This window comes from Schistocerca americana, chromosome X, assembly GCF_021461395.2.
Source record: "Schistocerca americana isolate TAMUIC-IGC-003095 chromosome X, iqSchAmer2.1, whole genome shotgun sequence".
In the NCBI taxonomy this organism is placed as follows: Eukaryota; Metazoa; Arthropoda; class Insecta; order Orthoptera; family Acrididae; genus Schistocerca; species Schistocerca americana.
Window position 1 is genome coordinate 21,106,617 of NC_060130.1, and position 26,109 is coordinate 21,132,725.

Genomic DNA, 26,109 nt, shown 5'->3' on the forward strand with positions numbered 1-26,109 from the left:
TCTTCTTACTGTCTATGTTTTGAAACATTCCTGTGACACTAGTTATAGATTCCGATGCTTCACTTCAGGTTTACTGTATCCCTCGGACCTTCCTATCGACGATGAAACACAGAAATTGCATCGGAATTAAATACAAAAGGCACAATGCCGATTTAAGTACATGTAGACTGCCTTTTCCTACTGTCTATGATTTGAACCACTCCAGTGACACTAGTTATAGATTCCGATGCTTCACTTCAAGTGTACTGTATCCCTTGGACCTTCTTATTGATGATGAAACACAGAAATTGCATCGGAATTAAAAACCACAGGCACAATGCCGACTTAAGTACAAGTAGACTGACTCTTCTTACTGTCTACGTTTTGAACCATTCCTGTGACACTAGTTATAGATTCCGATGCTTCACTTCAGGTTTGCTGTTGCCCGCTGACCTTCTAATTGCCGATGAAACACAGAAATTGCATCGGAATTAGATACAAAATGCACAATGCCGACTTAATTACAAGAGGAATGACTCTTCTTACTGTCTATGTTTTGAAACATTCCTGTGACACTAGTTACAGATTCCGTTGCTTCACTTCAGGTTTACTGTATCCCTTGGACCTTTTTATCGACGATGAAACACAGAAATTGCATCGGAATTAAATACAAAAGGCACAATGCCGATTTAAGTACATGTAGACTGCCTTTTCCTACTGTCTATGCTTTGAACCATTCCTGTGACACTAGTTATAGATTCCGATGCTTCACTTCAAGTTTACTGTATCCCTCTAACCTTCTAATTGCCGATGAAACACAGATATTGCATCGGAATTAGATACAAAAAGCACGATGCCGCCTTAATTACAAGATGAATGACTCTTCTTAATGTCTATGTTTTGAAACATTCCTGTGACACTAGTTATAGATTCCGATGCTTCACTTCAGGTTTACTGGATCCCTTGGACCTTCTTATCGACGATGAAACACAGAAATTGCATCGGAATTAAATACAAAAGGCAGAATGCCGACTTAAGTTCGAGAAGACTGACTCTTCTTACTGTCTATGTTTTGAACCATTCCTTTGTCACTAGTTATAGATTCCGATTCTTCACGTCAGACTTACTGTATCCCTTGGACCTTCTTATTGACGACGAAACACAGAAATAGCATCGGAATTAAATGCAATAGGCACAATGCCGACTTAAGTACATGTAGACTGACTCTCCCTACTGTCTATGTTTTGAACCATTCCTGTGACACTAGTTATAGATTCCGATGATTCACTTCAGATTTACTGTAACCCTCTGACCTTCTTATTGACGATGAAACACAGAAATTGCATCGGAATTAAATAGAAAAGGCACAATTCTGACTTAAGTACAAGAAGACTGACTCCACCTAATGTCTATGTTTTGAACCATTCCTGTGACACTAGTTATAGATTCTGATGCTTCACTTCAGGTTTACTGTATCCCTCTGATCTTCGTATTGACGATGAAACACAGAAATTGCATCGGAATTAAATACAAAAGGCACAATGCCGACTTAAGTACAAGAAGACTGACTCTTCCTAATGTCTACGTTTTAAACCATTCCTGTGACACTAGTTATTGATTCCGCTGCTTCACTTCAGGTTTACTGTATCCCTCTAACCTTCTTATTGGCGAAGAAACACAGAATATGCATCGGAATTAAATACAAAGGGCACAATGCCGACTTAAGTACAAGAAGACTGACTCTTCTTCCTGTCTATGTTTTGAACCATTCCTGTGAAACTAGTTATAGATTCCGATGCTTCACTTCAGGTTTACTGTATCCCTTGGACCTTCTTATTACAATGAAACAAAGAAATTTCATCGGAATTTAATACAAAAGGCGCAATGACGACCTAAGTACAAGAAGACTGACTCTTCTTCCTGTCTATGTTCTGAACCATTCCTGTGACACTACTTATAGATTCCGATGCTTCACTTCAGGTGTACTGTATCCCTTGGACCTTCTTATTAAAGATGAAACACAGAAATTGCATCGGAATTAAAAACAAAAGGCACAATGCCGATTTAAGTACAAGTAGACTGACTCTTCCTACTGTCTACGTTTTGAACCATTCCTGTGACACTAGTTATAGATTCCCATGCTTCACTTCAGGTTTACTGTGTCCCTCTGACCTTCTAATTGCCGATAAAACACAGAAATTGCATCGGAATTAGATACAAAATGCACAATGCCGACGTAATTACAAGAGGAGTGACTCTTCTTACTGTCAATGTTTGAAACATTCCTGTGACACTAGTTATGGATTCCGTTGCTTCACTTCAGGTTTACTGTATCCCTTGGACCTTCTTATCGACGATGAAACACAGAAATTGCAACGGAATTAAATACAAAAGGCACAATGCCGCATTAAGTACAAGTAGACTGCCTTTTCCTACTGTCTATGTTTTGAACCATTCCTGTGACACTAGTTATAGATTCCGATGCTTCACTTCAGGTTTACTGTATCCCTCTGACCTTCTAATTGCTGATGAAACACAGATATTGTATCGGAATTAGATACAAAAGGCACGATGCCGACTTAATAACAAGATGAATGACGCTTCTTACTGTCTATGTTTTGAAACATTCCTGTGACACTAGTTATAGATTCCGATGCTTCACTTCAGGTTTACTGTATCCCTTGGACCTTATTATCGACGATGAAACACAGAAATTGCATCGGAAATAAATACAAAAGGCACAATGCCGATTTAAGTACATGTAAACTGCCTTTTCCTACTGTCTATGTTTTGAACCATTCCTGTGACACTAGTTATAGATTCCGATGCTTCACTTCAGCGTTACTGTATCCCTCTGACCTTCTAATTGCCGATGAAACACAGATATTGCATCGGAATTAGATACAAAAAGCACGATGCCGACTTAATTACAAAATGAATGACTCTTCTTACTGTCTATCTTTTCAAACATTCCTGTGACACTAGTTATAGATTCCGATGCTTCACTTCAGGTTTACTGTATTCCTTGGACCTTCTTATCGACGATGAAACACAGAAATTGCATCGGAATTTAATACAAAAGGCAGAATGCCGACTTAAGTACAAGAAGACTGACTCTTCCTACTGTCTATGTTTTGAACCGTTCCTTTGTCACTAGTTATAGATTCCGATTCTTCACGTCAGACTTACTGTATCCCTTGGACCTTCTTATTGACGACGAAACACAGAAATAGCATCGGAATTAAATAGAAAAGGCACAATGCCGACTTAAGTACAAGAAGACTGACTCTTCTTACTGTCTATTTTTTAATCATTCCTGTGACACTAGTTATAGATTCCGATGCTTCACTTAAGATTTACTGTAACCCTCTGACCTTCTTATTGACGATGAAACATAGAAATTGCATCGGAATTAAATAGAAAAGGCACAATGCCGACATAAGTACAAGAAGACTGTCTCTTCCTAATGTCTACGTTTTTAACCATTCCTGTGACACTAGTTATTGATTCCGCTGCTTCACTTCAGGTTTACTGTATCCCTCTAACCTTCTTATTGACGATGAAACACAGAAATTGCATCGGAATTAAATACAAAGGGCACAATGCCGACTTAAGTACAAGAAGACTGACTCTTCTTCCTGTCTATGTTTTGAACCATTCCTGTGACACTAGTTATAGATTCCGATGCTTCACTTCAGGTTTACTGTATCCCTTGGACCTTCTTATTACGATGAAACAAAGAAATTTCATCGGAATTTAATACAAAAGCCGCAATGCCGACTAAAGTACAAGAAGACTGACTCTTCTTACTGTCTATAATTGAACAATTCCTATGACACTAGTTATAGATTCCGAAGCTTCACTTCAGGTGTACTGTATCCCTTGGACCTTCTTATCGACGATGAAACACAGAAATTGCATCGGAATTAAATACAAAAGGCACAATGCCGACGTAAGTACAAGAAGACTGACTCTTCTTAATGTCTTTGTTTTGAACCATTCCTATGACACTAGTTATAGATTCCGATGCTTCACTTCAGATTAACTGTATCCCTAGGACCATCTTAAGGACGACGAAACACAGAAATTGCATCGGAATGAAATAGAATAGGCACAATGCCGACTTAGGTACAAGAAGACTGACTCTACCTAATGTCTATGTTTTGTACCATTCCTGTGACACTAGTTATAGATTCCGATGCTTCACTTCAGGTTCACTGTATCCCTCTGACGTTCATATTGACGATGAAACACAGAAATAGCATCGGAATTAAATAGAAAAGGCACAATGCCGACTTAAGTACAAGAAGACTGACACTACCTAGTGTCTATGTTTTGAACCATTCCTGTGACACTAGTTATAGATTCCGATGCTTCACTTCAAAATTTACTGTTTCCCTCTGACCTTCTTATTGACGATGAAACACAGACATTGCATCGGAATTAAATACAAAAGGCACAATGCTGACTTACGTACAAGAAGACTGACTCTTCTTACTGACTATGTTGTGAACATTTCCTGTGAGACCAGTTTTAGGTTCCGATGCTTCACTATATGTTTACTGTATCCCTTGGAATTTCTTATTGACGATGAAACACAGAAATTGCCTCGGAATTAAATACAAAAGGCACAGTGCCGTCTTAAGTACAAGAAGACTGACTCTTCTTACTGTCAATTTTTTAACGTTTCCAGTGACACTAGTTATAGATTCCGATGCTTCACTTCAGGTATACTGTATCCCTTGGACCTTCTTATTGATGATGAAACACAGAAATTGCATCAGAATTAAAAACAAAAGGCACAATGCCGAATTAAGTACAAGTAGACTGACTCTTCTTACTGTCTACGTTTTCAACCATTCCTGTGACACTAGTTATAGATTCTGATGCTTCACTTCAGGTTTACTGTTGCCCGCTGACCTTCTAATTGCCGATGAAACACAGAAATTGCATCGGAATTAGATACAAAATGCACAATGCCGACTTAATTACAAGAGGAATGACTCTTCTTACTGTCTATGTTTTGAAACATTCCTGTGACACTAGTTATAGATTCCGATGCTTCACTTCAGGTTTACTGGATCCCTTGGACCTTCTTATCGACGATGAAACGCAGAAATTGCATCGGAATTAAATACAAAAGGCAGAATGCCGACTTAAGTTCGAGAAGACTGACTCTTCTTACTGTCTATGTTTTGAACCATTCCTTTGTCACTAGTTATAGATTCCGATTCTTCACGTCAGACTTACTGTATCCCTTGGACCTTCTTATTGACGACGAAACACAGAAATAGCATCGGAATTAAATGCAATAGGCACAATGCCGACTTAAGTACATGTAGACTGACTTTTCCTACTGTCTATGTTTTGAACCATTCCTGTGACACTAGTTATAGATTCCGATGATTCACTTCAGATTTACTGTAACCCTCTGACCTTCTTATTGACGATGAAACACAGAAATTGCATCGGAATTAAATAGAAAAGGCACAATTCTGACTTAAGTACAAGAAGACTTACTCCACCTAATGTCTATGTTTTGAACCATTCCTGTGACACTTGTTATAGATTCTGATGCTTCACTTCAGGTTTACTGTATCCCTCTGACCTTCGTATTGACGATGAAACACAGAAATTGCATCGGAATTAAATACAAAAGGCACAATGCCGACTTAAGTACAAGAAGACTGACTCTTCCTAATGTCTACGTTTTAAACCATTCCTGTGACACTAGTTATTGATTCCGCTGCTTCACTTCAGGTTTACTGTATCTCTCTAACCTTCTTATTGGCGAAGAAACACAGAAATTGCATCGGAATTAAATACAAAGGGCACAATGCCGACTTAAGTACAAGAAGACTGACTCTTCTTCCTGTCTATGTTTTGAACCATTCCTGTGAAACTAGTTATAGATTCCGATGCTTCACTTCAGGTGTACTGTATCCCTTGGACCTTCTTATTGACGATGAAACACAGAAATTGCATCGGAATTAAAAACAAAAGGCACAATGCCGATTTAAGTACAAGTAGACTGACTCTTCCTACTGTCTACGTTTTGAACCATTCCTGTGACACTAGTTATAGATTCCGATGCTTCACTTCAGGTTTACTGTATCCCTCTGACCTTCTAATTGCCGATAAAACACAGAAATTGCATCGGAATTAGATACAAAATGCACAATGCCGACGTAATTACAAGAGGAGTGACTCTTCTTACTGTCTATGTTTGAAACATTCCTGTGACACTAGTTATTGATTCCGTTGCTTCACTTCAGGTTTACTGTATCCCTTGGACCTTCTTATCGACGATGAAACACAGAAATTGCAACGGAATTAAATACAAAAGGCACAATGCCGCATTAAGTACATGTAGACTGCCTTTTCCTACTGTCTATATTTGAACCATTCCTGTGACGCTAGTTATAGATTCCGATGCTTCACTTCAGGTTTACTGTATCCCTCTGACCTTCTAATTGCCGATGAAACACAGATATTGCATCGGAATTATATACAAAAGGCACGATGCCGACTTAATTACAAGATGAATGACTCTTCTTACTGTCTATGTTTTGAAACATTCCTGTGACACTAGTTATAGATTCCGATGCTTCACTTCAGGTTTACTGTATCCCTTGGACCTTATTATCGACGATGAAACACAGAAATTGCATCGGAATTAAATACAAAAGGCACAATGCCTGTTTAAGTACATGTACACTGCCTTTTCCTACTGTCTATGTTTTGAACCATTCCTGTGACACTAGTTATAGATTCCGATGCTTCACTTCAGCGTTACTGTATCCCTCTGACCTTCTAATTGCCGATGAAACACAGATATTGCATCGGAATTAGATACAAAAAGCACGATGCCGACTTAATTACAAGATGAATGACTCTTTTTACTGTCTATGTTTTGAAACATTCCTGTGACACTAGTTATAGATTCCGATGCTTCACTTCAGGTTTACTGTATCCCTTGGACCTTCTTATCGACGATGAATCACAGAAATTGCATCGGAATTAAATACAAAAGGCAGAATGCCGACTTAAGTTCAAGAAGACTGACTCTTCTTACTGTCTATGTTTTGAACCATTCCTGGGACACTAGTTATAGATTCCGATGCTTCACTTCAGGGTTACTGTACCCCTCTGACCGTCTTATTGACGATGAAACACAGAAATAGCATCGGAATTAAATAGAAAAGGCACAATGCCGACTTAAGTACAAGAAGACTGACACTACCTAGTGTCTATGTTTTGAACCATTCCTGTGACACTAGTTATAGATTCCGATGCTTCACTTCAAAATTTACTGTTTCCCTCTGACCTTCTTATTGACGATGAAACACAGACATTGCATCGGAATTAAATACAAAAGGCACAATGCTGACTTACGTACAAGAAGACTGACTCTTCTTACTGACTATGTTGTGAACATTTCCTGTGAGACCAGTTTTAGGTTCCGATGCTTCACTATATGTTTACTGTATCCCTTGGAATTTCTTGTTGACGATGAAACACAGAAATTGCCTCGGAATTAAATACAAAAGGCACAGTGCCGTCTTAAGTACAAGAAGACTGACTCTTCTTACTGTCAATTTTTTAACGTTTCCAGTGACACTAGTTATAGATTCCGATGCTTCACTTCAGGTATACTGTATCCCTTGGACCTTCTTATTGATGATGAAACACAGAAATTGCATCAGAATTAAAAACAAAAGGCACAATGCCGACTTAAGTACAAGTAGACTGACTCTTCTTACTGTCTACGTTTTCAACCATTCCTGTGACACTAGTTATAGATTCTGATGCTTCACTTCAGGTTTACTGTTGCCCGCTGACCTTCTAATTGCCGATGAAACACAGAAATTGCATCGGAATTAGATACAAAATGCACAATGCCGACTTAATTACAAGAGGAATGACTCTTCTTACTGTCTATGTTTTGAAACATTCCTGTGACACTAGTTATAGATTCCGATGCTTCACTTCAGGTTTACTGGATCCCTTGGACCTTCTTATCGACGATGAAACGCAGAAATTGCATCGGAATTAAAAACAAAAGGCACAATGCCGATTTAAGTACAAGTAGACTGACTCTTCCTACTGTCTACGTTTTGAACCATTCCTGTGACACTAGTTATAGATTCCGATGCTTCACTTCAGGTTTACTGTATCCCTCTGACCTTCTAATTGCCGATAAAACACAGAAATTGCATCGGAATTAGATACAAAATGCACAATGCCGACGTAATTACAAGAGGAGTGACTCTTCTTACTGTCTATGTTTGAAACATTCCTGTGACACTAGTTATTGATTCCGTTGCTTCACTTCAGGTTTACTGTATCCCTTGGACCTTCTTATCGACGATGAAACACAGAAATTGCAACGGAATTAAATACAAAAGGCACAATGCCGCATTAAGTACATGTAGACTGCCTTTTCCTACTGTCTATGTTTTGAACCATTCCTGTGACGCTAGTTATAGATTCCGATGCTTCACTTCAGGTTTACTGTATCCCTCTGACCTTCTAATTGCCGATGAAACACAGATATTGCATCGGAATTATATACAAAAGGCACGATGCCGACTTAATTACAAGATGAATGACTCTTCTTACTGTCTATGTTTTGAAACATTCCTGTGACACTAGTTATAGATTCCGATGCTTCACTTCAGGTTTACTGTATCCCTTGGACCTTATTATCGACGATGAAACACAGAAATTGCATCGGAATTAAATACAAAAGGCACAATGCCTGTTTAAGTACATGTACACTGCCTTTTCCTACTGTCTATGTTTTGAACCATTCCTGTGACACTAGTTATAGATTCCGATGCTTCACTTCAGCGTTACTGTATCCCTCTGACCTTCTAATTGCCGATGAAACACAGATATTGCATCGGAATTAGATACAAAAAGCACGATGCCGACTTAATTACAAGATGAATGACTCTTCTTACTGTCTATGTTTTGAAACATTCCTGTGACACTAGTTATAGATTCCGATGCTTCACTTCAGGTTTACTGTATCCCTTGGACCTTCTTATCGACGATGAATCACAGAAATTGCATCGGAATTAAATACAAAAGGCAGAATGCCGACTTAAGTTCAAGAAGACTGACTCTTCTTACTGTCTATGTTTTGAACCGTTCCTTTGTCACTAGTTACAGATTCCGATTCTTCACGTCAGACTTAATGTATCCCTGGGACCTTCTTATTGACGACGAAACACAGAAATAGCATCGGAATGAAATAGAATAGGCACAATGCCGACTTAAGTACAAGAAGACTGACACTACCTAGTGTCTATGTTTTGAACCATTCCTGTGACACTAGTTATAGATTCCGACGCTTCACTTCAAAATTTACTGTTTCCCTCTGACCTTCTTATTGACGATGAAACACAGACATTGCATCGGAATTAAATACAAATGGCACAATGCTGACTTAAGTACAAGAAGACTTACTCTTCTTACTGACTATGTTGTGAACATTTCCTGTGAGAGCAGTTTTAGATTCCCATGCTTCACTATATGTTTACTGTATCCCTTGGAATTTCTTATTGACGATGAATCACAGAAATTGCATCGGAATTAAATACAAAAGGCACAGTGCCGTCTTAAGTACAAGAAGACTGACTCTTCTTACTGTCTATTTTTTAACCATTCCTGTGACACTGGTTATAGATTCCAATGCTTCACTTCAGGTTTACTGTATACCTCTGACCTTCTTATTGACGATGAAACATAGAAATTGCATCGGAATTAAATAGAAAAGCCACAATGCTGATGTAAGTTCAAGAAGACAGACGCTTCTTACTGTCTATGATTTGAACCATTCCTGTGACACTAGTTATAGATTCCGATGCTTCACTTCAGGTGTACTGTATCCCTTGGACCTTCTTATTGACGGTGAAACACAGAAATTGCATCGGAATTAAAAACAAAAGGCACAATACCGACTTAAGTATAAGTAGACTGACTCTTCTTACTGTCTACGTTTTGAACCATTCCTGTGACACTAGTTATAGATTCCGATGCTTCACTTCAGGTTTACTGTTGAGCTGTGACCATCTAATTGCCGATGAAACACAGAAATTGCATCGGAATTAGATACAAAATGCACAATGCCGACTTAATTACAAGAGGAATGACTCTTCTTTCTGTCCATGTTTTGAAACATTCCTGTGACACTAGCTATAGATTCCGATGCTTCACTTCAGGTGTACTGTATCCCTTGGACCTTCTTATTGACGGTGAAACACAGAAATTGCATCGGAATTAAAAACAAAAGGCACAATACCGACTTAAGTATAAGTAGACTGACTCTTCTTACTGTCTACGTTTTGAACCATTCCTGTGACACTAGTTATAGATTCCGATGCTTCACTTCAGGTTTACTGTTGAGCTGTGACCATCTAATTGCCGATGAAACACAGATATTGCATCGGAATTAGATACAAAAACCACGATGCCGACTTAAATACAAGAAGACTGACTCTTCTTACTGACTATGTTGTGAACATTTCCTGTGAGACCAGTTTTAGATTCCGATGCTTCACTATATGTTTACTGTATCCCTTGGAATTTCTTATTGACGATGAAACACAGAAATTGCATCGGAATTAAATAGAAAAGGCACAATGCCGACTTAAGTACAAGAAGACTGACTCTTCTTACTGTCTATTTTTTAACCATTCCTGTGACACTAGTTATAGATTCCGATGCTTCACTTCAGATTTTTCTGTAACCGTCTGACCTTCTTATTGACGATGAAACACAGAAATTGCATCGGAATTAAATAGAAAAGGCACAATGCTGACTTAAGTACAAGTAGACTGCCTCTTCTTACTGTCCATGTTTTGAACCATTCCTGTGACACTAGTTATAGATTCTGATGCTTCACTTCAGGTTTACTGTATCCCTCTGACCTTCTTATTGACGATGAAACACAGAAATTTCATCGGAATTAAATACAAAAGGCACAATGCCGACTTAAGTACATGTAGACTGACTTTTCCTACTGTCTATGTTTTGAACCATTCCTGTGACACTAGTTATAGATTCCGATGATTCACTTCAGGTTTGCTGTATCCCTCTGACCTTCTTATTGACGATGAAACACAGAAAATGCATCGGAATTAAATAGAAAAGCAACAATGCCAACTTAAGTACAAGAAGAATGACTCTTCCTACTGTCTATGTTTGGAACCATTAATGTGACACTAGTTATAGATTCCGATGCTTCACTTCTGGTTTACTGTATCCCTTGGAATTTGTTATTACGATGAAACAAAGAAATTTCATCGGAATTAATTACAAAAGGCGCAATGCCGACTTAAGTACAAGAAGACTGACTCTTCTTACTGTCTATGTTTGAACAATTCCTATGACACTAGTTATAGAGTCCGATGCTTCACTTCAGGTTTACTGTATCCCTTGGACCTTCTTATCGACGATGAAACACAGAAATTGCATCGGAATTAAATACAGAAGGCACAATGCCGTCGTAAGTACAAGAAGACTGACTCCTCTTAATGTCTTTGTTTTGAACCATTCCTGTGACACTAGTTATAGATTCCGATGCTTCATTTCAGATTTACTGTATCCCTAAGACCATCTTAAGGACGACGAAACACAGAAATTGCATCGGAATTAAATAGAATAGGCACAATGCCGACTTAGGTACAAGAAGACTGACTCTACCTAATGTCTATGTTTTGAACCATTCCTGTGACACTAGTTATAGATTCTGATGCTTCACTTCAGGTTCACAGTATCCCTCTGACCTTCGTATTGACGATGAAACACAGAAATAGCATCGGAATTAAATAGAAAAGGCACAATGCCGACTTAAGTACAAGAAGACTGACTCTACCTAATGTCTATGTTTTGAACCATTCCTGTGACACTAGTAATAGATTTCGATGCTTCACTTCAGGTTTACTGTATCCCTCTGACCTTCTTATTGACGATGAAACACAGACATTGCATCGGATTTAAATACAAAAGGCACAGTGCCGTCTTAAGTACAAGAAGACTGAGTCTTCTTACTGTCTATATTTTAACCATTCCTATGACACTAGTTATAGATTTCGATGCTGCACTTCAGGTTTACTGTATCCCTCTGACCTTCTTGTTGACGATGAAACATAGAAATTGCATCGGAATTAAATAGAAAAGGCACAATGCTGATGTAAGTTCAAGAAGACAAACTCTTCTTACTGTCTATGATTTGAACCATTCCTGTGACACTAGTTATAGATTCCGATGCTTCACTTCAGGTGTACTGTATCCCTTGGACCTTCGTATTGACGATGAAACACAGAAATTTCATCGGAATTAAAAACAAAAGGCACAATGCCGTCTTAAGTACAAGTAGACTGACTCTTCTTACTGTCTACGTTTTGAACCATTCCTGTGACACTAGTTATAGATTCCGATGCTTTACTTCAGGTTTACTGTATCCCTCTGACCTTCTAATTGCCGATGAAACACAGAAATTGCATCGGAATTAGATACAAAATGCACAATGCCGACTTAATTACAAGAGGAATGACTCTTCTTACTGTCTGTGTTTTGAAACATTCCTGTGACACTAGTGATAGATTCCGTTGCTTCACTTCAGGTTTACTGTATCCCTTGGACCTTCTTATCGACGATGAAACACAGAAATTGCATCGGAATTAAATACAAAAGGCACAATGCAGCTTTAAGTACATGTAGACTGCCTTTTCCTACTGTCTATGTTTTGAACCATTCCTGTGACACTAGTTATAGATTCCGATGCCTCACTTCAGACTTACTGTATCCCTTGGACCTTCTTATTGACGACGAAACACAGATATAGCATCGGTATTAAATAGAAAAGGCACAATGCCGACTTAAGTACAAGAAGACTAACCCTTCCTATTGTCTATGTTTTGAACCTTTCCTGTGACACTAGTTATAGGTTCCGATGATTCACTTCAGGTTTACTGTATCCCTCTGACCTTCTTATTGACGATGAAACACAGAAATTGCATCGGAATTAAATAGAAAGGCACAATGCTGACTTAAGTACAAGTAGACTGCCTCTTCTTACTGTCTATGTTTTGAACCATTCCTGTGACACTAGTTATAGATTATGATGCTTCACTTCAGGTTCACTGTATCCCTCTGACCTTCTTATTGACGATGAAACACAGAAATTTCATCGGAATTAAATACAAAAGGCACAATGCCGACTTAAGTACATGTAGACTGACTCTTCCTACTGTCTACGTTTTGAACCATTCCTGTGACACTAGTTATAGATTCCGATGATTCACTTCAGGTTTACTGTATCCCTCTGACCTTCTTATTGTCGATGAAACACAGAAATTGCATCTGAATTAAATAGAAAAGCAACAATGCCAACTTATGTACAAGAAGAATGACTCTTCCTACTGTCTATGCTTTGAACCATTAATGTGACACTAGTTATAGATTCCGATTCTTCACTTCAGGTTTACTGTATCCCTCTGACCTTCTTATTGACGATGAAACACAGATATTGCATCGGAAATAAATACAAAAGGCACAATGCCGACTCAAGTACAAGTAGACTGACTCTTCTTACTGTCTATGTTTTGAATCATTCCTGTGACACTAGTTATAGATTCCGATGCTTCACTTCAGGTTTACTGTATCCCTCTGACCTTCTTATTGACGATGAAACACAGAAATTGCATCGGAATTAAATACAAAAGGCACAATGCCCACTCAAGTACAACTGGACTGACTCTGCTTGCTGTCTATGTTTTGAAACATTCCTGTAACACTAGTTACAGATTCCGATGCTTCACTTCAGTTTTAATGTATCCCTCGGACCTTCTTATTCACGACGAAACACAGAAATTGCATCGGAATTTACTTGAAAAGGCACAATGCCGACTTAAGTTCAAGAAGACTAACCCTTCCTATTGTCTATGTTTTGCACCATTGATGTGACACTAGTTATAGATTCCGATTCTTCACTTCAGGTTTACTGTATCCCTCTGACCTTCTAATTGCCGATGAAACACAGAAATTGCATCGGAATTAAATAGAAAGTGCACAATGCCGTTAGGTACAAGAAGACTGACTCTTCCTACTGTCTATGATTCGAACCATTCCTGTGACACTAGTTATAGATTCCGATGCTTCACTTCAGGTTTACTGTATCCCTTGGACCTTCTTATTGACGATGAATCACAGAAATTGCATCTGAACTAAATAGAAAATGCACAATGCCTTTAGTTACAAGATGACTGACTCTTCTTACTGTCTATGATTTGAACCATTCCTGTGACACTAGTGATAGATTCCGATGCTTCACTTGAGGTTTACTGTATCCCTTGGACCTTCTTATTGACGATCAATCACAGAAATTGCATCGGAATTTAATAGAAAAGGCACAATGCCGACTTATGTACAAGAAGACTGACTCATCTTACTGTCTATGTTTTGAACCATTCCTGTGACACCACTTATAGATTTCGATGCTGTGCTTCAGGTTTACTGTACCCCTCTGGCCTTCTTATTGACGATGAAACACAAAAATTGCATCGGAATTAAATACAAAAGGCACAATGCCGACTTAAGTACAAGAAGACTGACACTTCTTACTGTCTATGTTTTGAATCATTCCTGTGACACTAGTTATAGATTCCGATGCTTCACCTCAGGTTTACTGTATCCCTTGGACCTTCTTATTGACGATGAAACACAGAAATTGCATCGGAATTAAATACAAAAAGCACAATGCCGACTTATGTACAAGAAGACTGACTCTTCTTACTGTCTATTTTTTAACCATTCCTGTGACATTAGTTATAGATTCCGATGCTTCACTTCAGGTTTACTGTATCCCTCTGACCTTCCTATAGACGATGAAACACATAAATTGCATCAGAATTAAATACAAAAGGCACAATGCCGACTCAAATACAAGTTGACTGGCCCTTCTTACTCTCTATGTTTTGAACATTTCCTGTGAGACAGGTTTTAGATTCCGATGCTTCACTATAGGTTTACTGCATCTCTTAGACCTTCTTATTGACGATGAAACACAGAAATCGCATCGGAATTAAATAGAAAAGGCACAATGCCGACTTAAGTACAAGAAGACTGACTCTTCCTACTGGCTATGTCTTGAACCATTCCTGTGACACTAGTTATAGATTCTAATGCTTCACTTCAGGTTTACTGTATCCCTCTGGCCTTCTTATTGACGATGAAACACAAAAATTGCATCGTAATTAAATACAAAAGGCACAATGCCGACTTAAGTACAAGAAGACTGACACTTCTTACTGTCTATGTTTTGAATCATTCCTGTGACACTAGTTATAGATTCCGATGCTTCACTTCAGGTTTACTGTATCCCTTGGACCTTCTTATTGACGATGAAACACAGAAATTGCATCGGAACTAAATACAAAAGGCACAATGCTGACTTAAGTACAAGAAGACTGACTCTTCTTACTGACTATGTTGTGATCATTTCCTGTGAGACCAGTTTTAGATTCCGATGCTTCATTATACGTTTACTGTATCCCTTGGACCTTCGTATTGACGATGAAACACAGAAATTGCATCGGAATTAAATACTAAGGGCACAATGCCTACTTAAGTACAAGAAGACTGACTCTTCTTACCGTCTATTTTTTAACCATTCCTGTGACACTAGTTATAGATTCCGATGTTTCACTTCAGATTTACTGTAACCCTCTGACCTTCTTATTGACGATGAAACACAGAAATTGCTTCGGAATTAAATAGAAAAGGCACAATGCTGACTTAAGTACAAGTAGACTGCCTCTTCTTACTGTCTATGTTTTGAACCATTCCTGTGACACTAGTTATAGATTCTGATGCTTCACTTCAGGTTTACTGTATCCCTCTGACCTTCTTATTGACGATGAAAAACAGAAATTTCATCGGAATTAAATACAAAAGGCACAATGCCGACTTAAGTACATGTTGACTGACTCTTTATACTGTCTATGTTTTGAAAAATTCCAGTGACACTAGTTATAGATTCCGATGATTCACTTCAGGTTTACTGTATCCCTCTGACCTTCTTATTGACGATGAAACACAGAAATTGCATCGGAATTAAATAGAAAAGCAACAATGCCAACTTAAGTACAAAAAGAATGACTCTTCCTACTGTCTATGATTTGAACCATTAATGTGACACTAGTTATAGATTCCGATTCTTCACTTCAGGTTTACTGTATCCCTCTGACCTTCTTATTGACGATGAAACTCAGATACTGCATCGGAAATAAATACAAAAGGCACAATGCCGACTCAAGTACAAGTAGACTGACTCTTCTTACTGTCTATGTTTTGAATCATTCCTGTGACACTAGTTGTAGATTCCGATGCTTCACTTCAGGTTTACTGTATCCCTCTGACATTCTTATTGACGATGAAACACAGAAATTGCACCGGAATTAAATACAAAAGGCACAATGCCGACTTAAGTACATGTAGACTGACTCTTCCTACTGTCTATGTTTTGAACCCTTCCTGTGACACTAGTTATAGATTCCGATGATTCACTTCAGGTTTACTGTATCCCTCTGACCTTCTTATTGACGATGAAACACAGAAATTGCATCGGCATTAAATAGAAAAGGCACAATGCCGACTTAAGTACAAGAAGAATGACTCTTACTGCTGTCTATGTTTTGAACCATTCCTGTGACACTAGTTATAGATTCCGATGCTTCACTTCAGGTTTACTGTATTCCTCTGACCTTCTTATTGATGATGAATCGCAGAAATTGCATCGGAAATAAATACAAAAGGAACAATACCGACTTAAGTACAAGAAGACAGACTCTTCCTTCTGTCTATGTTTTGGACCATTCCTGTGACACTAGTTATAGATTCTGATGCTTCACTTCAGGTTTACTGTATCCCTCTGACCTTCTTATTGACGAAGAAACACAGAAACTGCATCGGAATTAAATACAAAAGGCACAATGCCGACTTAAGTACATGTAGACTGACTCTTCTTATTGTCTATGCTTTGAACCAATCCTGTGACACTACTTATAGATTCCGATGATTCGCTTCAGGTTTACTGTATCCCTTGGACTTTCTTATTGACGACGAAACACAGAAATTGCATCGCAATTAAATAGAAAAGGCACAATGCCGACTTAAGTACAAGAAGACTGACTCTTCCTAATGTCTGCGTTTTAAACCATTCCTGTGACACTAGTTATTGATACCGCTGCTTCACTTCAGGTTTACTGTATCCCTCTGACCTACTTATTGACGATGAAACACAGAAATTGCATCGGAATTAAATACAAAAGGCACAATGCCCACTCAAGTACAACTGGACTGACTCTGCTTGCTGTCTATGTTTTGAAACATTCCTGTAACACTAGTTATACATTCCGATGCTTCACTTCAGTTTTATTGTATCCCTCGGACCTTCTTATTCACGACGAAACACAGAAATTGCATCGGAATTTACTTGAAAAGGCACAATGCCGACTTAAGTTCAAGAAGACTAACCCTTCCTATTGTCTATGTTTTGAACCATTGATGTGACACTAGTTATAGATTCCGATTCTTCACTTCAGGTTTACTGTATCCCTCTGACCTTCTAATTGCCGATGAAACACAGAAATTGCATCGGAATTAAATAGAAAGTGCACAATGCCGTTAGGTACAAGAAGACTGACTCTTCTTACTGTCTATGATTCGAACCATTCCTGTGACACTAGTTATAGATTCCGATGCTTCACTTCAGGTTTACTGTATCCCTTGGACCTTCTTATTGACGATGAATCACAGAAATTGCATCTGAACTAAATAGAAAATGCACAATGCCTTTAGTTACAAGATGACTGACTCTTCTTACTGTCTATGATTTGAACCATTCCTGTGACACTAGTTATAGATTCCGATGCTTGACTTCACGTTTACTGTATCCCTTGGACCTTCTTATTGACGATCAATCACAGAAATTGCATCGGAATTTAATAGAAAAGGCACAATGCCGACTTATGTACAAGAAGACTGACTCATCTTACTGTCTATGTTTTGAACCATTCCTGTGACACCACTTATAGATTCCGATGCTGTGCTTCAGGTTTACTGTATCCCTCTGGCTTTCTTATTGAAGATGAAACACAAAAATTGCATCGGAATTAAATACAAAAGGCACAATGCCGACTTAAGTACAAGAAGACTGACACTTCTTACTGTCTATGTTTTGTATCATTCCTGTGACACTAGTTATAGATTCCGATGCTTCACCTCAGGTTTGCTGTATCCCTTGGACCTTCTTATTGACGATGAAACACAGAAATTGCATCGGAATTAAATACAAAAAGCACAATGCCGACTTATGTACAAGAAGACTGAATCTTCTTACTGTCTATTTTTTAACCATTCCTGTGACATTAGTTATAGATTCCGATGCTTCACTTCAGGTTTACTGTATCCCTCTGACCTTCCTATAGACGATGAAACACATAAATTGCATCAGAATTAAATACAAAATGCATAATGCCGACTCAAATACAAGTTGACTGGCCCTTCTTACTCTCTATGTTTTGAACATTTCCTGTGAGACAGGTTTTAGATTCCGATGCTTCACTATAGGTTTACTGCATTTCTTAGACCTTCTTATTGACGATGAAACACAGAAATCGCATCGGAATTAAATAGAAAAGGCACAATGCCGACTTAAGTACAAGAAGACTGACTCTTCCTACTGGCTATGTCTTGAACCATTCCTGTGACACTAGTTATAGATTCTAATGCTTCACTTCAGGTTTACTGTATCCCTCTGGCCTTCTTATTGACGATGAAACACAAAAATTGCATCGTAATTAAATACAAAAGGCACAATGCCGACTTAAGTACAAGAAGACTGACACTTCTTACTGTCTATGTTTTGAATCATTCCTGTGACACTAGTTATAGATTCCGATGCTTCACTTCAGGTTTACTGTATCCCTTGGACCTTCTTATTGACGATGAAACACAGAAATTGCATCGGGACTAAATACAAAAGGCACAATGCTGACTTAAGTACAAGAAGACTGACTCTTCTTACTGACTATGTTGTGATCATTTCCTGTGAGACCAGTTTTAGATTCCGATGCTTCATTATACGTTTACTGTATCCCTTGGACCTTCGTATTGACGATGAAACACAGAAATTGCATCGGAATTAAATACTAAGGGCACAATGCCTACTTAAGTACAAGAAGACTGACTCTTCTTACCGTCTATTTTTTAACCATTCCTGTGACACTAGTTATAGATTCCGATGCTTCACTTCAGATTTACTGTAACCCTCTGACCTTCTTATTGACGATGAAACACAGAAATTGCTTCGGAATTAAATAGAAAAGGCACAATGCTGACTTAAGTACAAGTAGACTGCCTCTTCTTACTGTCTATGTTTTGAACCATTCCTGTGACACTAGTTATAGATTCTGATGCTTCACTTCAGGTTTACTGTATCCCTCTGACCTTCTTATTGACGATGAAACACAGAAATTTCATCGGAATTAAATACAAAAGGCACAATGCCGACTTAAGTACATGTTGACTGACTCTTTATACTGTCTATGTTTTGAAAAATTCATGTGACACTAGTTATAGATTCCGATGATTCACTTCAGGTTTACTGTATCCCTCTGACCTTCTTATTGACGATGAAACACAGAAATTGCATCGGAATTAAATAGAAAAGCAACAATGCCAACATAAGTACAAAAAAAATGACTCTTCCTACTGTCTATGATTTGAACCATTAATGTGACACTAGTTATAGATTCCGATTCTTCACTTCAGGTTTACTGTATCCCTCTGACCTTCATATTGACGATGAAACTCAGATACTGCATCGGAAATAAATACAAAAGGCACAATGCCGACTCAAGTACAAGTAGACTGACTCTTCTTACTGTCTATGTTTTGAATCATTCCTGTGACACTAGTTATAGATTCCGATGCTTCACTTCAGGTTTACTGTATCCCTCTGACATTCTTATTGACGATGAAACACAGAAATTGCATCGGAATTAAATACAAAAGGCACAATGCCGACTTAAGTACATGTAGACTGACTCTTCCTACTGTCTATGTTTTGAACCTTTCCTTTGACACTAGTTATAGATTCCGATGATTCACTTCAGGTTTACTGTATCCCTCTGACCTTCTTATTGACGATGAAACACAGAAATTGCATCGGCATTAAATAGAAAAGGCACAATGCCGACTTAAGTACAAGAAGAATGACTCTTACTGCTGTCTATGTTTTGAACCATTCCTGTGTCACTAGTTATAGATTACGATGCTTCACTTCAGGTTTACTGTATTCCTCTGACCTTCTTATTGATGATGAATCGCAGAAATTGCATCGGAAATAAATACAAAAGGAACAATACCGACTTAAGTACAAGAAGACTGACTCTTCCTTCTGTCTATGTTTTGGACCATTCCTGAGACACTAGTTATAGATTCTGATGCTTCACTTCAGGTTTACTGTATCCCTCTGACCTTCTTATTGACGAAGAAACACAGAAACTGCATCGGAATTAAATACAAAAGGCACAATGCCGACTTAAGTACATGTAGACTGACTCTTCTTATTGTCTATGTTTTGAACCAATCCTGTGACACTACTTATAGATTCCGATGATTCGCTTCAGGTTTACTGTATCCCTTGGACTTTCTTATTGACGACGAAACACAGAAATTGCATCGGAATTAAATAGAAAAGGCACAATGCCGACTTAAGTACAAGAAGACTGACTCTTCCTAATGTCTGCGTTTTAAACCATTCCTGTGACACTAGTTATTGATTCCGCTGCTTCACTTCAGGTTTACTGTATCCCTCTGGCCTCCTTATTGACGATGAAACACAGAAATTGCATCGGAATTAGATACAAAATGCACAATGCCCACTTAAGTACAACAGGACTGACTCTGCTTGCTGTCTATGTTTTGAAACATTCCTGTAACACTAGTTATAGATTCCGATGCTTCACTTCAGATTTACTGTATCCTTTTGACCTTCTTATTCACGACGAAACACAGAAATTGCATCGGAATTTAATTGAAAAGGCACAATGCCGACTTAAGTTCAAGAAAACTAACCCTTCCTATTGTCTATGTTTTGAACCATTAATGTGACACTAGTTATAGATTCCGATTCTTCACTTCAGGTTTACTGTATCCCTCTGACCTTCTAATTGCCGATGAAACACAGAAATTGCATAGGAATTAAATAGAAAATGCGCAATGCCGTTAGGTACAAGAAGACTGACTCTTCTTACTGGCTATGATTCGAACCATTCCTGTGACACTAGTTATAGATTCCGATGCTTCACTTCAGGTTTACTGTATTCCTTGGACCTTCTTATTGACGATGAAACACAGAAATTGCATCGGAATTAAATACAAAAACACAATGCCGACTTATGTACAAGAAGACTGACTCTTCTTACTGTCTATTTTTTAACCATTCCTGTGACATTAGTTATAGATTCCGATGCTTCACTTCAGGTTTACTGTATCCCTCTGACCTTCTTATTGACGATGAAACACATAAATTGCATCGGAAATAAATACAAAAGGCACAATGCCGACTCAAATTCAAGTTGACTGGCTCTTTTTGCTCTCTATGTTTTGAACATTTCCTGTGAGACAGGTTTTAGATTCCTATGCTTCACTATAGGTTTACTGCATCCCTTGGACCTTCTTATTGACGATGAAACACAGAAATCGCATCGGAATTAAATAGAAAAGGCACAATGCCGACTTAAGAACAGGAAGACTGACTCTTCTTACTGTCTATGTATTGAACCATTCCTGTGACACTAGTTATAGATTCCGATGATTCACTTCAGGTTTACTGTATCCCTTGCACCTTCTTATTGCCGATGAGACACCGAAATTGCATCGGAATTGAATACGAAATGCACAATGCCGACTTAAGTACAAGAAGGCTGACCGTTCTTACTGACTATGTTTTGAAACATTCCTGTGACACCACTTATTGATTCCGATGCTTCACTTCCAGTTTGCTGTATCCCTCTTACCTTCTTATTGACGATGAAACACAGAAATTCCATCGGAATTAAATAGAAAAGGCACAATGCTGACTTAAGTACAAGAAGACTGACTCTTCCTACTGGCTATGTCTTGAACCATTCCTGTGACAATAGTTATAGATTCTGATGCTTCACTTCAGGTTTACTGTATCCCTCCGACCTTCTTATTGACGATGAAACACAGAAATTGCAATGGAATTAAAATCAAAAGGCAGAATGCCGACTCAAGTACAAAAAGACTGACTTTTCCCAATGTCTATGTTTTGAACCATTCCTGTGACACTAGTTATAGATTCTGATGCTTCAGTTTAGGTTTTCTGTGTCCCTCTGACCTTCTTATTGACGATGAAACACATAAATTGCATCGGAATTAAATACAAAAGGCACAATGCCGACTTAAATACAAGTTGACTGGCACTTATTGCTCTCTATGTTTTGCACATTTCCTGTGAGACAGGTTTTAGATTCCGATGCTTCACTATAGGTTTACTGCATCCCTTGGACCTTCTTATTGACGATGAAACACAGAAATTGCATCGGAATTAAATAGAAAATGCGCAATGCCGTTAGGTACAAGAAGACTGACTCTTCTTACTGGCCATGATTCGAACCATTCCTGTGACACTAGTTATAGATTCCGATGCCTTACTTCAGGTTTACTGTATCCCTTGGACCTTCTTATTGACGATGAATCACAGAAATTGCATCGGAATTTAATAGAAAAGGCACAATGCCGACTTATGTACAAGAAGACTGACACATCTTACTGTCTATGTTTTGAACCATTCCTGTGACACCACTTATAGATTCCGATGCTTCGCTTCAGGTTTACTGTATCCCTCTGGCCTTCTTATTGACGATGAAACACAAAAATTGCATCGTAATTAAATACAAAAGGCACAATGCCGACTTAAGTACAAGAAGACTGACACTTCTTACTGTCTATGCTTTGAATCATTCCTGTGACACTAGTTACAGATTCCGATGCTTTACTTCACGTTTTCTGTATCCCTTGGACCTTCTTATTGACGATGAAACACAGAAATTGCATCGGAATTAAATACAAAAACACAATGCCGACTTATGTACAAGAAGACTGACTCTTCTTACTGTCTATTTTTTAACCATTCCTGTGACATTAGTTATAGATTCCGATGCTTCACTTCAGGTTTACTGTATCCCTCTGACCTTCTTATTGACGATGAAACACAGAAATCGCATCGGAATTAAATAGAAAAGGCACAATGCCGACTTAAGAACAGGAAGACTGACTCTTCTTACTGTCTATGTATTGAACCATTCCTGTGACACTAGTTATAGATTCCGATGATTCACTTCAGGTTTACTGTATCCCTTGCACCTTCTTATTGCCGATGAGACACCGAAATTGCATCGGAATTGAATACGAAATGCACAATGCCGACTTAAGTACAAGAAGGCTGACCGTTCTTACTGACTATGTTTTGAACCATTCCTGTGACACCACTTATTGATTCCGATGCTTCACTTCCAGTTTACTGTATCCCTCTTACCTTCTTATTGACGATGAAACACAGAAATTCCATCGGAATTAAATAGAAAAGGCACAATGCTGACTTAAGTACAAGAAGACTGACTCTTCCTACTGGCTATGTCTTGAACCATTCCTGTGACACTAGTTATAGATTCTGATGCTTCACTTCAGGTTTACTGTATCCCTCCGACCTTCTTATTGACGATGAAACACAGAAATTGCAATGGAATTAAAATCAAAAGGCAGAATGCCGACTCAAGTACAAAAAGACTGACTTTTCCCAATGTCTATGTTTTGAACCATTCCTGTGACACTAGTTATAGATTCTGATGCTTCAGTTTAGGTTTACTGTATTCCTCTGACCTTCTTATTGACGATGAAACACATAAATTGCATCGGAATTAAATACAAAAGGCACAATGCCGACTTAAATACAAGTTGACTGGCATTTATTGCTCTCTATGTTTTGCACATTTCCTGTGAGACAGGTTTTAGATTCCGATGCTTCACTATAGGTTTACTGCATCCCTTGGACCTTCTTATTGACGATGAAACACAGAAATCGCATCGGAATTAAAAAGAAAAGGCACAATGCCGCCTTAAGGACAGGAAGACTGACTCTTCTTACTGTCTATGTATTGAACCATTCCTGTGACACTAGTTATAGATTCTGATGCTTCACTTCAGGTTTACTGTATCCCTCTGACCTTCTTATTGACGATGAAACACAGAAATTGCATCGGAATTTAAACAAAAGGCACAATGCCGACTCAAGTACAAGAAGACTGACTTTTCCCACTGTCTATGTTTTGAACCATTCCTGTGACACTAGTTATAGATTCTGATGCTTCACTTCAGGTTTACTGTATCCCTCTGACCTTCTTATTGACGATGAAACACAAAAATTGCATCGGATTTAAATAGAAGAGTCACAATGCCGACTTATATACAAGAAGACTGACTCTTCTTACTGTCTATGATTTGAACCATTCCTGTGACACTAGTTATAGATTCCGATGCTTCACTTCAGGTGTACTGTATCCCTTGGACCTTCATATTGACGATGAAACACAGAAATTGCATCGAAAATAAATACAAAAGGCACATTGCCGACTTAGGTACAAGTAGACAGATTCTTCTTACTGTCTATGCTTTGAACCATTCCTGTGACACTAGTTATAGATTCTGATATTTCACTTCAGGTTTACTGTCTCCCTCTGACCTTCTTATTGACGACGAAACGCAGAAATTGCATCGGAATTAAATAGAAAAGGCACAATGCCGACTTAAGTACAAGAAGACGGACTCTTCCTAATGTCTGTGTATTGAACCATTCCTGTGTCACTAGTTATAGATTCTGATGCTTCACTTCAGGTTTACCGTATCCCTCTGACCTTCGTATCGACGATAAAACACAGAAAATGCATCGGAATTAAATAGAAGAGGCACAATGCCGACTTAAGTACAAGAAGACTTTACTCTTCTTACTGTCTATGATTTGAACCATTCCTGTGACACTAGTTATAGATTCCGATGCTTCAATTCAGGTGTACTGTATCCCTTGGACCTTCGTATTGATGATGAAACACAGAAATTGCATCGGAATTAAATAGAAAAGGCACAATGCAGACTTAAGTACCAGAAGACTAACTCTTTTTACTGACTATGTTTTGGACCATTCCTGTGACACTAGTTAGAAACTCCGAAGCTTCACTTCAGGTTTGCTGTATCCCTCTGACCTTCTTATTGATGATGATACACAGAAATTGCATCGGAATTAAATAGAAAAGGCACAATGCCGACTTAAGTATATGAAGACTGACTCTTCCTACTGGATATGTTTTGAACCATTCCTGTGACACTAGTTATAGATTCCGATGCTTCACTTCAGGTTTACTGTATCCCCCTGACCTTCTTATTGACGATGAGACAAAGAAATTGCATCAGAATTAAATACAAAAGGCACAATGCCGACTCAAGTACAAGAAGACTGACTCTTCCTACTGTCTATGTTTTGAACTATTCCTGTGGCACTAGTTATAGATTCTGATGCTTCACTTCAGGTTTACCGTATCCCTCTGACCTTCGTATCGACGATAAAACACAGAAATTGCATCGGAAATAAATACAATAGGCACAATGCCGACTTAAGTACAAGAAGACTGTCTCTTCTTACTGACTATATTTTGAACCATTCCTGTGACACCACTTATAGATTCCGATGCTTCACTTCAGGTTTACTGTATCTCTCTGACCTTCTTATGGACGATGAAACACAGAAATTGCATCGGAAATATATAGAAAAGGCACAATGCCGGCTTAAGTACAAGAAGTCTGACTCTTCTTACTGTCTATGCTTTGAACCATTCCTGTGACACTAGTTATAGATTCCGATGCTCCACTTCTGGTGTACTGCATCCCTTGGACCTTCTTATTGACGATGAAACACAGAAATTGCATCGGAATTAAATACAAAAGGCACAATGCCGACTTAAGTACAAGAAGACT